We start from the raw sequence: 13365 nt of genomic DNA on the forward strand, positions 1-13365 counted from the left end.
TTTTTTAGATAACTATCCGATTTGTCGGATTTTTGGAGTACTGATTCCTGGGATAACTGATTATTCAGTTCTGTCACTATACAAGTGTTAATGTTTGTTTGTTCTATCATTTCAGAGCTTCGCTTTTATGGATTTTGTCATCCTTGTTTAATGTTTATTTGGATTTCAACAGAAAACATTCAAACTATAAATTCAAATTTAGGAACTTGATATATTAATAGAATTGCAACCAGTTGTGTGCATATTGTTGTACCATGGTGGTGTTCAATCATAAGGGGGTGGAAAAAGGAGGAATATAGGATTTCAATTTTAAGGGAGGGGGGATGACACCCATAATTATACACCCCCCCCCCCCCCTAGAGCACGCCACTGACTGATTGTAACTGGTTTACATTAACTATATTGTTTTGTAATCTAAGGTTTTATGAAAGAATTATCTTCTTTAATCTAATTCTGTATTAATGCAGTTTTTAAAAAAGTTTTATAACTTTAAATTAATATTCTGCTTAATAAGTTTGACAATCTTGTTCAATTTATGAGCTTTGCTTTTATAGATGTTGTCATCCTTGTTATAAATATATTTATATTAAAGTTATTGTGAAAAATCTAAATTTAATTTTCAGAAAACATGTAAAAATATTGAGCCATTGATTACATAACGTTGCATTGGAGTAAATTTTACTTATCTCAGGTAAATAAATATTGGGCGGTTTTCCTTAAAATGCATAGTCAAGCACAGAACCCACCATCTCCTTGTTTTGAAAAAATTAGACATAAGGAAGGGGGTGGGGAGATTAGAATTTCTTGAGTTGGTTAATATTTAAATAATATTATGTTTTGGCACCTCAATTATGGCCTCCTTAACCCTCTAAAGTTTAGGCTGAAAGACATTACTAACCCCACTTATTTTCAAATTATTTCGAAAAAAAAAGTGAAGGAGAGGGGGTGATTCTTTGCTTGCTTAGCAATTTGGGGGAAAGCACTGAAATAATAGAGTTCTTTTAAAACTACAATATGTATTTTGAAAATAGTAAAATCATTCCTAGGTAGCAAGATCATTAAGCTAGGTTGTTTTAAGCAATACTAGATCTGCAGTTCTACCTAGTTTCCAATAGAAAAAGTTATTCCAACATTTTTTTCAATTCATTTACTAAGTATATTTGCGATTACTTTTATTTAATGAAATCTTCTAATTTTTAAAATGTACAAAACGGCCTGCTGTATTGCATCAAGATCCATGACAGATCTATATAGGAAATAAACGTCTATATATGAGCTCGAACTCTCCAAGAAAAGAGTGTTAAAAACTCATAGTGCTCCAATAATCCCTATTAAATTCTCATTGACCAGAACAATAAGACCCATTATTCTACTTTTAGCATCATTAATTCAGTTTTTTAAATTCATGTTGCTATTTGAATAACATTGAAGTATTTGATTTCTATTCATAACACAGAAAACTTAAATTTATAATATAGTAAAACTAAGAAAACTAAGAAAACTTAGTTTTAATATAAATTGATTCGTGCGACACTCCCGTAATGTGGTCTGATATCAAACTAAACATTTTAACCCATTCAGGAAGAAAATTTGAAATGAAAAATATTAGGAGTATATTCTTTAAAAAATGTTAAAAAATTAAGCAAAATGTTAAATCGTGTATTGTTACATTAAATATAGATAAAACAAAAAACTACTGAATAAATCAGTTAAACAGATATTATAAAATATGACGTTAAAGTCGTAATCTTTATGTGCAACTTAATATTTTTAAAAGAAAGAGAGAGAACGGGTGGATAGAGAGAGAGAGGGAGAGAGAGAGAGAGAACAAGGGGATAGAGAAAAAAGAGAGAAGCTCTTGAATTAAAAAAATAAAAGGCAAAGCAAAAAGGGTGCACAAAAGACAGACATACTGAGTAATGATACTTAGTGGTATTTGAATCTTTACACAAAAAATATCTTCGATAAAAGCTGGGAAAATTATTTAAGAGCATATTACTGATAGACCGACAGACAATATTATTCTTAGAGTTTACATGCATTGGTCAGCAAACATGAAAGATCGGGCCCTCTACAAATTCTTAATACATCAGATTTTATACCTTAATATTTGCATCAGCCTTCTACCTTTCCAGTACGGATATTTAATATTCTCAAGAACATTACAGAACAGTGAACAACGTGAGCTGTAGGCTAGTGTATAAATAAGAGGGATTGTTCTACTCGACTTTAAGGGTTATTTTCGAATCAGCAATGGATAAAAGTTCAACCAAATAATTAAATAATTAATCATTATATAAATTTTTAGTTATCAAGTTTTGAAGAGAGGAAAAGAAGTTGGCTTTATGGTTGAAAAGTCAGAGAGAAGCTACATGGGATCTTGACATCTTATACATGTATACATAAAATCTCATCACACCAAATATTATATGTATATAAATATAAATATATATACATATAATCTCGGGATTACATTAAGCAGGTAAAAGCTCTCGTATAAACTTTTAATCTGGATAGAATGAACCTTTTTCAAGAAAACAAGGATGACAACATTTATACAGTTAGGGAGTTGAATCCATTTTTATAGAAGCAGAAATATAATCTATGATTATGGTTTGGACCCTCTAAAACTGTAATCTACCCTTCCACTTTCCCCTCTCTTGGTGAAGATATCTTCAACGCCGATACGATTTTTGAAATATAAGATTCCACTTTTGTCTCTCTTGTTGAAGATATCTTCACCAAGAGAGGCAAAAGTGGAATCTTAAATTTCAAAAATCGTATCGGCGTTGAAGATATCTTCACCAAGAGAGGGGAAAGTGGAATCTTACATTTCAAAAATCGTATCGGCGTTGAAGATATCTTCACCAAGAGAAGGGAAAGTAGAATCTTACATTTCAAAAATCGTATCGGCGTTGAAGATATCTTCACCAAGAGAGGGGAAAGTGGAAAGGTAGATTACAATTTTAAAGGGTCCAAACCATAACCATAGATTATATTTCTGCTTCTATAAAAATGAATTCAACTCCCTAACTGTTATAAGTAGCGAATCATGAACAAGAATAAAGATATTCAAAAATGATTTGTTAAAGTCAAGAATATATTTATTGGAGAAATAAATTACAAAACCTTTTACATGTTGGACCAAAAACACCAAAGATATGGTAAAAAATAGCCAAAAACTTGCTGAAAAGCTGTCCAACCTTTGCTACTAAAAACTTATATATAAATAACATGTTTCTGTTTTAGGATTCCTGCAACAATAAGAATTCAATAAGTACAACAGTCAGGCGGATTATCAAGTGGCAAGTAAGTTCCTTTGCAGCTCACCTTTAATTAAGGTTTGTCTGAATACATCTCTGTTAAATAAAATCTCTCAAAAAAAGTTATTTTAAAAAACAAAAAAAAAGTTTTCTTTTGTTCAAGTTTTTTCTTCTTCAAATTTTGACCTGAATAAAGAGAACAAAAATATACAAAATGATCAGTAATTGCAACAAAAGCCTGGAAAAAAGACCCGTATTGTGCATTGAAAAACAATAATAAATGTAGAATAAACAAGGATGGCAACATCTACAAGTGGCAAAGCACAAAATTGTGTATGGACAAACAGAGAGAGTGAGTTAAATAGTAGAAATTCATTGATTTAAATCAACAAATAAAAAACTGCTAAAACTTTTTGAATAAAATTCATATGTATTTGTCTTAGAAAACGCCTATCTCAAAAAAAAGCTTTCCTCAATAAATTCCTATCTTATAAAATGCATACTACATATTAATTTTAAAATGCATTGTTTTATTCCTAGCTTTTGTTTTAACAGATTAATAAGACTATATTTTATATCATGCATGTGTCACAATTTTATTCATTTAGTATAAAGACATTTTTAGTAGCGAAGCTACTCTGTAAATTGAAATGTCCGTCTGTATGTCCGTCTGTCTTAGTTTTGGGGAAACGTGATTTTCTCGGCTCCTAAAAAGATAAAAGGCTAAATTTTTTTGACAACATTTCCATTAGTAAGGAGCACAATTTACTATAAAACATCAATGGTAGTCGGACCGCTTTTTAGCAGGTTTTAGGCTATTTTTGTATTTTTAACATTTTTCTCCATATCTTTGGTGTTTATGGTCCGATTTCCAAATTTTTTTCAGTTATACATATCAAAATTAAATTTCCAGTCGTTTAAAGAAAACAACTATGACGGTCAGACTCCTTTTAAGCTGATTTTAGGCTATTTTTGTATTTTTCACATTTTTCTCCATATCTTTGGTGTTTATGATACGATTTCCAAATTTTTTTCAGTTATACATATCAAAATTAAATTTCCTGTCGTTTAAAGAAAACAACTATGACGGTCAGACTCCTTTTAAGCTGATTTTAGGCTATTTTTGTATTTTTCACATTTTTCTCCATATCTTTGGTGTTTATGGTACGATTTCCAAATTTTTTTCAGTTATACAAATCAAAATTAAATTTCCTGTCGTTCAAAGAAAACAACTATGACGGTCAGACTCCCTTTAAGCAGGTTTTAGGCTATTTTTGTATTCTTCACATTTTTCTCCATATCTTTGGTGTTTATGGTCCAATTTCCAAAATTTTTTCAGTTATAAATATCAAAATGAAATTTCCTGTCGTTCAAAGAAAACAACCATGACGGCCAGACTGCCTTTTTGCAGGTTTTTGGCTATTTTTAAATTTTCCCCTTATTTTTCCATATATCTAATGTATATAGTCCGATTTTCCAAATTTTTTAAGCTAAGGATATAAAAATTTTAGCAGGTTTTTGGCTATTTTATATGTTTTACATGTTTCCCCATATCTTTGGTGTATTTGGTCCAATCTTAAAACTTTTTTGGGATATCAGTATCAAAATAATTTTTCTCATTTTTATGAGCATCTTTTGTGTAATTTACTTTGACCGTCATCATTAAACAAAATATGTGTTTATTTTCTCTAAAAAATCTATTCTTGATTATAAGAAATACAATTTAAATCTAATTGTACGTATTCCCATCAATGATTTTTTGTGCTTCGCTACTTATGGATGTTGTCATCCTTGTTATTTTATTCTTCATGAGCTTATTCTACATTTTTAAAATGAATAAGTAGTATGCATTTTCTAATAGGGGTTATTGTCAAAACATTTATGAATGAGATTAATGTCAACATTATAACACTTACTGGCAAATTCAATGAGCTTTGAAATGCATTCTTATGAATGAAATATATAATCATAGGAATTATATTCTATTATAAAAAGTTGGCTTTTCTTCTTACTTTTATATGAATCCATTTTACAAATTGCTGATGTTGTTTAGGTATGAATGTATATAGAGAAGGCAATACAATGGTCTAAACTGACAACAAAATGGTTTTGCAACTGGATGAAACTAGAGATAGAGAGGAAATAAAAGAGAACTAAAATACAGTAATATTAGCCATATTATCACACTTGTGTGGTGTATTTACAGGTAAATATTTTCTCATAACTACTCCATTATTAAACAATTTATTTTGTAAAGAAATAGATATAATAGAATATAATATAATTTTAGATAATACAAATAACCTATAATATTTCTAAAATAAAAGATCAAAATCAGAAATGAAAATGGATAGCGGAGTATGTATTTATATAAAACCTGTTGAGTTTAGTAATAATTGTCAATTAGTCATGGAAAAGATGTCTTAATTATTAAGGTGAAAATGTATATTTACATAATAGATTTGATGATAAAAATATCTTTCAATACACAAAAATGTATTTTAGTTTGTGAAATGGAAGGAGCTGGCCCAGCAACAAATTCTTCCTGCACATGTGGTTTTCAATTTGGGGTATATACTCTATCTTTACAAGATTCTCAAGTATCAAATTTAGCTGAAGAATTTAGTAACTTGAGTATAAACTTTCATGGACCTGCAGGAGAAAATCAAAGAATTTTAGCTAAAGAAAAGATTGCAGAAATAAAACAGAAAGTAGCTGATTATTATTATGATCAAGACTGTAAAGTTATAGCTATTCCAAATCATTATGTAGTACCTAAGAAACCAACTGTGTTAGGAAAAGTGGGGAAGGAAAAGCAAGATGCTCAGATTTTGGATAAATATCTTGAAGAACGTTTACATCATGAGCTTGTCAATGCAGCTAGAGAATTAAAGATGGAATCATTCATCTTCCTTGGCTTTCAAGCAGCTGATTGCATTCACCAATTAGATAAAAAAGGAAAAGATACCAGAGGCAAGGATAAATTTGCAGAATTTAATGAGTATGAGAAAAGAATGAAGGAGATCCTTGAAATAGAAGATGTTGAAGAGGAGAAATTGAAGTCTTGTATTGAGGAACATAAGAAGTGGAGGGAAAATCCATTGGAATTTCAAGGCACTGATAACTGGTTGTTTAAACAGGAATGTTCATATTTCATAAAATAAATTATTTTGTCCTATCAATCTTAGATTCTCTTAGCTGGATTGATCAGTCATTTAGGGCAAACATTTTTTTTAACATTTTGTAAACTTTAGTTTAAAATATCTCTTAAACTTTCTTTCTTCTTTTCTATCTTTCCATCATTGTTTCACCTCATTTAACTAATAAATACCTTTTTAATAATATGTGAAATATTGGCTTTATGATTGTTAGGTGTATAAGAGTCAAGTGGACAGTAAACGTTTCAAAATTAATTCAAAGCAAGAGAAAAAAGCTGGTGACAACAGTCAATTTATAACTACTGACCAATCAAATATAGAACAGTGTTCTTCTAGTCCAAAATCTAAAAGAAGGAGGATAAATAACCAAACATATCAAACAGGCAATATCAAAGAATATCATAATTGTATTGAAAATACTTTCCTATATAAGATCCCTGATGATAAATTAAGAAAATTTTACAAATATCAGTTTTATAATTTTAGCCTGCAAGAAAAAAAGACTGAATGGGACACCATCATGATAATTCCTAAGCATAATGCTATTATCAATATAGAGGTTAAACTTGGACCTCAAGATCAAGGAGATAAACTCAAACTAATTAAAGATGCTTCAGATCAAACAAAACAGCACTTTTCTTTCATGCAGAAATTATTTGGAAAAATGCTTTCCAAATATTGGGTGTTTGTCAGGGCTGCATGTGTTCCACATTTGACTATTGATGAAGAAACCACAGAGCCCTGTGTCAACTGTCAGCAATTTATTCTACAAGATGCTAATTATGCAACAACTTGGTTAAAGCAGATAATAGAACACAAACTTGTTACATCTGATAATCATGATCAGCAGACAGTATATGAAAATCTTGTTGCTGAACTTATATATTACATTTCAATTAAAGAGTCAAGTAGATTTAATCAATTGATGTCAGATCCATTGACACTTAGCAGAGAAACTGAGAAAGCATTCACAGAAAAAACAGAAGGACAAGTAGAGAGTAATGTTCCTGTATATGGCATATCAGGAGAAAGCTTTATTCCTGAAAATATGCTAACTAATGAACAACGAGCATTAATAGGAAAGACTGTTTCCAAAAATATGCTAACTAATGAAAAACTAGCATTAACAGCAAAGAATCAAGAACTTTCAGGAGATGGTAATGTTCCTAAGAATATGTTGACTGATAAACAATCAAAATTACCAGAAAAGATTGAAGATCTCTCAAAAGAGAGTAATAATCCTGTGTACATGCTCAACAATAAACAACTGCAAGCAGTACACTCACCAGCTGAATTCCTTATCATAGATGGTGACTATGGTACTGGAAAAACATATGTACTAAAGGAAAGAGCTAGAAAATGTTCAAAAGGTAATAGTAAAGATCAATTATTTTACATTGATCTGACAGCAATTACATATCAATTAGAATTTAAAACAGCTGAATCATCCATTATGAACATTATAGCTGTAGCAGATTTTGAATATTATCCTAATATCAAAGTTATTACTACTAAAGATTTAAGGATCAGTGACAAATACAAACACCTAGAAAAAACTGAAATAACCAATGCATTAAACAGTTTTTTAATAGATAATCACTGTGATCATTTATTCATTGATGAAATGATAATTGATAAAATTGTTTTTCCTGCCTCTATAGAGACAATTTGTGTTAACTTAAAAGTAATAGATGAAGAGAAAGAATATTTAGAACCTGAGAAAGCAAAGTGGTTAGAAACTATGAAAATGAATCATAATGCTGTATATGTTAATCTAACCAAAAATATGAGAAATTCTCAACAAATTGTCCATCTAGCTAAAGCTTCAAAGCAGGATTCTACTCAACAAATATCTTGTTCTCCTGATACTAATATCATGGGTAACCATAATTTTTACTACATAAATGTTCATAGAATTAAACTTGGTTCATTAGTTGTTGCTGCTGTAAACAAATATTTCAAACATAAACCTACAGAGAAAATTGTTATATTAGCAGATGAAGGTAATGCTGTTGATAGAGTATTTCAATTGTTACACAAGAACTTTTCCTCAACTACATCAGTTGACAGAGATTTCAGAGAATACATGAAAAAATCTGAAGGAATTTTGGTAACAAGTATACATGAATTCCAGGGTGCTCAAGCAAGGAACATTATCCTATGTAATATAGATATGGGTTTCAAGAATACGACCGGATGGGTTAATGAAAGGAATGCAATACTTAGAACAATATCCCTTGCAATTATTATTTTGGATAGGGATATTTCACTAAATAGATCTGGAGCAATTGAAGATAAAAACCTACACGAATTTATTTATCCTGCAGAAAAAGCTCCAGATTGTCATCACTATCATAATAAATATAAACATAATATTAGTTCCTTAACTAAGGCAATATTAGACAAATACAAATTATTCGACCAGGATGAGAGTATTGTAATCATTACATACAGAAGAATTTCTAAAGATATTATCAGAGAGGCAAATACACAGGAGTTTCTTAGTTTATGTAAAGAAAAAAGATGGGAACAAGTAGTGGAGAAAATTAAATTAGAAAACAAAGAACTATATGAAGATGTAAAGAGAAATATTTCTAGAAATTATGCTGATATATCTTGGAATTACTATGACATTAAATACACAATAGGAGAAGAGTTCAAAGATCTAGTAAACAAGTCAAGACATATCAATTATATCAATATGATGAATGCACACAAGTTTAAAGATATTTATGTTGAATTAAAGAATATCATTGTATTTCCTGATGAACATATTGATCATAAACGTGAATTTGCAGCTTGGGGAAATTATTGGTCACTATATTATTCAGATAATAAGACAAGTATTAAAGTTGAGCGGAGTAAGGAGAAAAGAAATGAATATGATTCATTTTGTAGAAATTTGATTATGTTACATCAACCAAAGTTTGCCATAGTTGTTCATGATGATGATTTTGATATATTCAGCAGTCCAAAGGAAGCTCTAAACCTAATTGAGGATGATAATCTACATGAACACATACCTGTAGAAATTATCAACTCTTCAACCAAGGATGATAATCTAGATGAACACATACCTCTAACAATTATCAACTCTTCAACCCAGACTGATAATTTAGATCAACACATGACCAACTCTTCAACCCAGACTGATAATTTAGAAGAACACATGACTAAAGAAATTATCAACTCTTTAACCCAGGATGATGATTTAGATGAACACATAACTATAGAAATTATCAACTCTTCAACCCAGGATAACAATCTAGATTAACACATACCTATAGAATTAGAAATTATCATCTCTTCAACCCAGGATGATAATCTAGATGAACACATACCTATAAAAATTATCAACTCTTCAACCCAGGATGATAATCTAGATGATAAATACCTGTAGAAATTATCAACTCTTCAACCCAGGATGATAATCTAGATGATAAATACCTGTAGAAATTATCAACTCTTCAACCCAGAATGATAATCTAGATGAACACATAACTGTAGAAATTATCAACTCTTCAACCCAGGATGATACTCCAGATGAACACATACCTCTAGAAATTATCAACTCTTCAACCAAGGATGATAATTTAATGATCACATACCTATAAATATTATCCACTCTTCAACCCAGGATGATAATCTAGTTGAACAAATACCTGTTGAAATACTCAACCCTATCACTGAGGAAGAACTAAGAACTACAGCAGATGAAACCCCTTGAAATCAATAAGAAAACGCAAAAAATGTATTATTTCATAAGAGCTATTTTATCAAGAAAATATTATTTTAGCTTTATAATTTCTTAACAATTATAATATCAAGTATAAATTTATTTATGTTCTTTCTATCAAACTTTTACAGTTACTCTACAATTAATTTTGTTACCATCGTGGTTAATACCATTGTTGTTACAGAGGGTTTGTTTATCATTTTATTTTCGTCATCTGTATAAACAAGGATGACAACATCCATAAAAGCGATGCTATGAAATTAAACATTAAAACACTGTTAAACAGTAAATTGTTGCAAAATTGCTTAATTACAGGATTATGTTTCAGGACATACTTACATCTATAGGAATTGATTGTAGAAAAGCTTCGCTTAAAATTTTGTACGTTAATGTCATGGGGACTTTTATTCCAAAAATAAAATAAGCAGGATGATTATAATATATGGTATTATTTAAAGAGTTGCTAGGCTTTCTAGAGCGTACCTTACTGTTACTATACAGTGTTATAGAGTAAACACGGATAATAGCATTCATAAGTAGCGTGGCTCATATTATGAAAGAGTACAACTTAGATAGAAAGATAGAAGCATTGCCAACAGAATGACAGACAGTCACAACCATATAAAGAGTAGCTTTGCTAATAGAAATAGTACAAATACCCGGGGTATTAGGTCAGGGAACACCCAACAATAAATCAACTCTTTAATTGCACAACCTTTGTCTGGAAGTCTTAAATGTGCATGGTACTGAGTTGCGCCTGTTTTGGGCCAAGACATTCCTTCTTATTTGTATATTAATGTCATGTATCTGACACAGCAATAGTTTTTCAACATCTTTAGTTATGACATGGTGTTAAGACAAGATTATTTAGAGTGCATACACACAGATATCATGTTATTTTAGAAGGAAAATAGTGAAATGATTTGTAAATAAATATTTTTTAACACTATAATATGATTAGATATGAATAGAACAAGACTGATTGACAAGGTTATTGTTACAACAGAAGAACTTTAAAGATTGGTAGCAGCTGAATTGCTGGCAGCACAGTGTCTGTTCGCACAACTATAGTACTGGGAGTTTTATAAATCTGGTAGAACCAATTATCAATTTTACCATCCGCAGAAAAATCTTATTATTCAATGCGATTAATAAATATTATTTATATTTTTAAAAATATTCACGCAACCTCTTTATGTCTAACAATTTATTAAATATCCAAATAGCCTAAAGCCTGCCCAAGATAAAATATAAGCAGTATTGTAAACAGTGGATTTATTGTCCAGCCGTTTTTGAGATCGAATGTGACAGACCATTCAATTTTCATTGTCAAACAAAAATCATCTAAAATTGTTCAATAATATTTATCCATTCTTCTAATAAGCAAAGCTCTTCTATTTTTAGGGTCTATGCTTCCGTCTGTACATGTACATTTAGGCATGTAAGGATTGCCCTGATGATTCCTGTAACAATCATATACAATTTATAAACAAATTTATAAGCAAATTATTTTCAATGTTCAGTGAGGTAGACGAACAAGGATCTAAAGAGATAAGACAATGACTGATAAATTTAATTACATCCCCAATGATGATTCACAAATTACCCCTTTGTAGATTACAATTAATGTTTGAAACGTTTGAACACTCAAAATTGAAAATAGTACCCATTGTTTTTGAGCCAACGAATAAGAAAATGTTATTATATAACTTTGGTTGCCAGTGCAGTGTAATAAACAAACAGCCCAATGTGCACTCCGTAAATGATTACAGAATATCATTCATAGGTCCAAACACATATTTCTTTAGATGCAGAAAAGCTTTGCTCCTCTAGGAATTACTTGTCCTTGATAGTGTTTTCTGTTGTGTTTAGATAAGGAATAAGATTATACAAGTAGCGCAGCCATTCATAAAAGCAAAATTTACCAGGACAGACAAACAAAAACATATGTAGTATCGCAATGCTAATTTTCGAAAATTGATAAAAATAATGCTTGCTTGGGGGATCAGTGTACTAAATAAACAGCCCAATGGGTATAGAATATTAATTCATAGGTTCAAACACGCACTTTTACAAAAACATATGTAGTGTCAATGCTAATTCTAGAAAATTGAAAAAAATTCCTGAATTGAATTTTTAATTTTTTCTATATGCAATATATGCTGCTTCCCAGCGAAGAAGAACAAGATTAAAAATAAGTATAGAACATTTTCTTTTAAAACTGAACTTATAAGTTTAGAATATCCTGAAAAAATCTTACCTCATGTGCCTTTAGGGGAATAGCCACTAATTGTAAATATAGAAGCGAAGCTACTCTATATCTAGGAAATATCCATAAGTCCAGAGTTGACATGCCCCGTAAATTACAACAAATTCAAATGAGATTAATAGTCAAACATATTTTGGGAATTTATTTCATGAAATTGTGAAATGATTTGAGAAAATTCGCTGCTTATAACTGATGCCGCCGCCTTAATCTAAAATTATTTAACTGCATTATTTAGTCAAAAATTTAATATGAAAAGGGAAAACACAAAAAATAGCTATATCAATAAAAAATCATGTGTATGAGTATTTGGTATTTGATAATTTTTTCACATCATTATATTGTAATTATGAATAATCCAACCAGTTTTTTCCCTTTGACGTCACACTTTTGCTTACAATATTTGAGGGTGGCGATTGTGAACTTACTTTTCCCGTGTTTTTTTTGTTTCACCTCATAGCATGCAATTACCATAACAGCTAGTAAATATATCATACAAAATAGCTCTTATAAATCATGGAAGAAAGAAAAGCTTTAATATTATGATGTAAAAATAACAGGATGTCTATCTGTGTGTATCTCGGTCCTTTGCAATGTCCATGGAAGGTCTAATATTATCTTGTGTGAGGGTAACACAACCCAACGAACAGATATTGCCCTCCTTCCCTCTAAGCTGCTAGTTACATACTAAAGTAGTAAGTTGTTCTCTAAGATCTTATAAACATCTGTTTACATTTTTTCAGGAATGTTCAAATTCTACCCAAGAGCAGGATTAAGGCTTTATGAATGATGAGTGGCAATGGTTATGCCTTATTCCTGGGTTGCTACGCTTAACTTTCACATTATACCTTCAGCTGTTACAGAAACACTTTCATTCACGTGATAGTTACAAAACTTTATAAAATTCTACATTATATATCACGGTTAGGCCCTCAGATGTCA

At 30.3% G+C, this 13365-nt stretch overlaps 1 long non-coding RNA gene across 1 annotated transcript; it reads left to right on the forward strand.

The window, feature by feature from the left end:
- Positions 1 to 621: 621 nt before the first annotated feature.
- On the forward strand, positions 622 to 6398 carry LOC145332245 (uncharacterized). Its single transcript, XR_013884105.1, has 5 exons — positions 622 to 691; positions 2309 to 2482; positions 3250 to 3309; positions 5317 to 5469; positions 5769 to 6398. It is a non-coding gene; the product is annotated as an uncharacterized LOC145332245 (long non-coding RNA).
- The last annotated feature ends 6967 nt before the right edge of the window (positions 6399 to 13365 follow it).

Source organism: Acartia tonsa, chromosome 11 (assembly GCF_053477335.1).
Source record: "Acartia tonsa isolate MP-2025a chromosome 11, ASM5347733v1, whole genome shotgun sequence".
NCBI lineage: Eukaryota > Metazoa > Arthropoda > Copepoda > Calanoida > Acartiidae > Acartia > Acartia tonsa.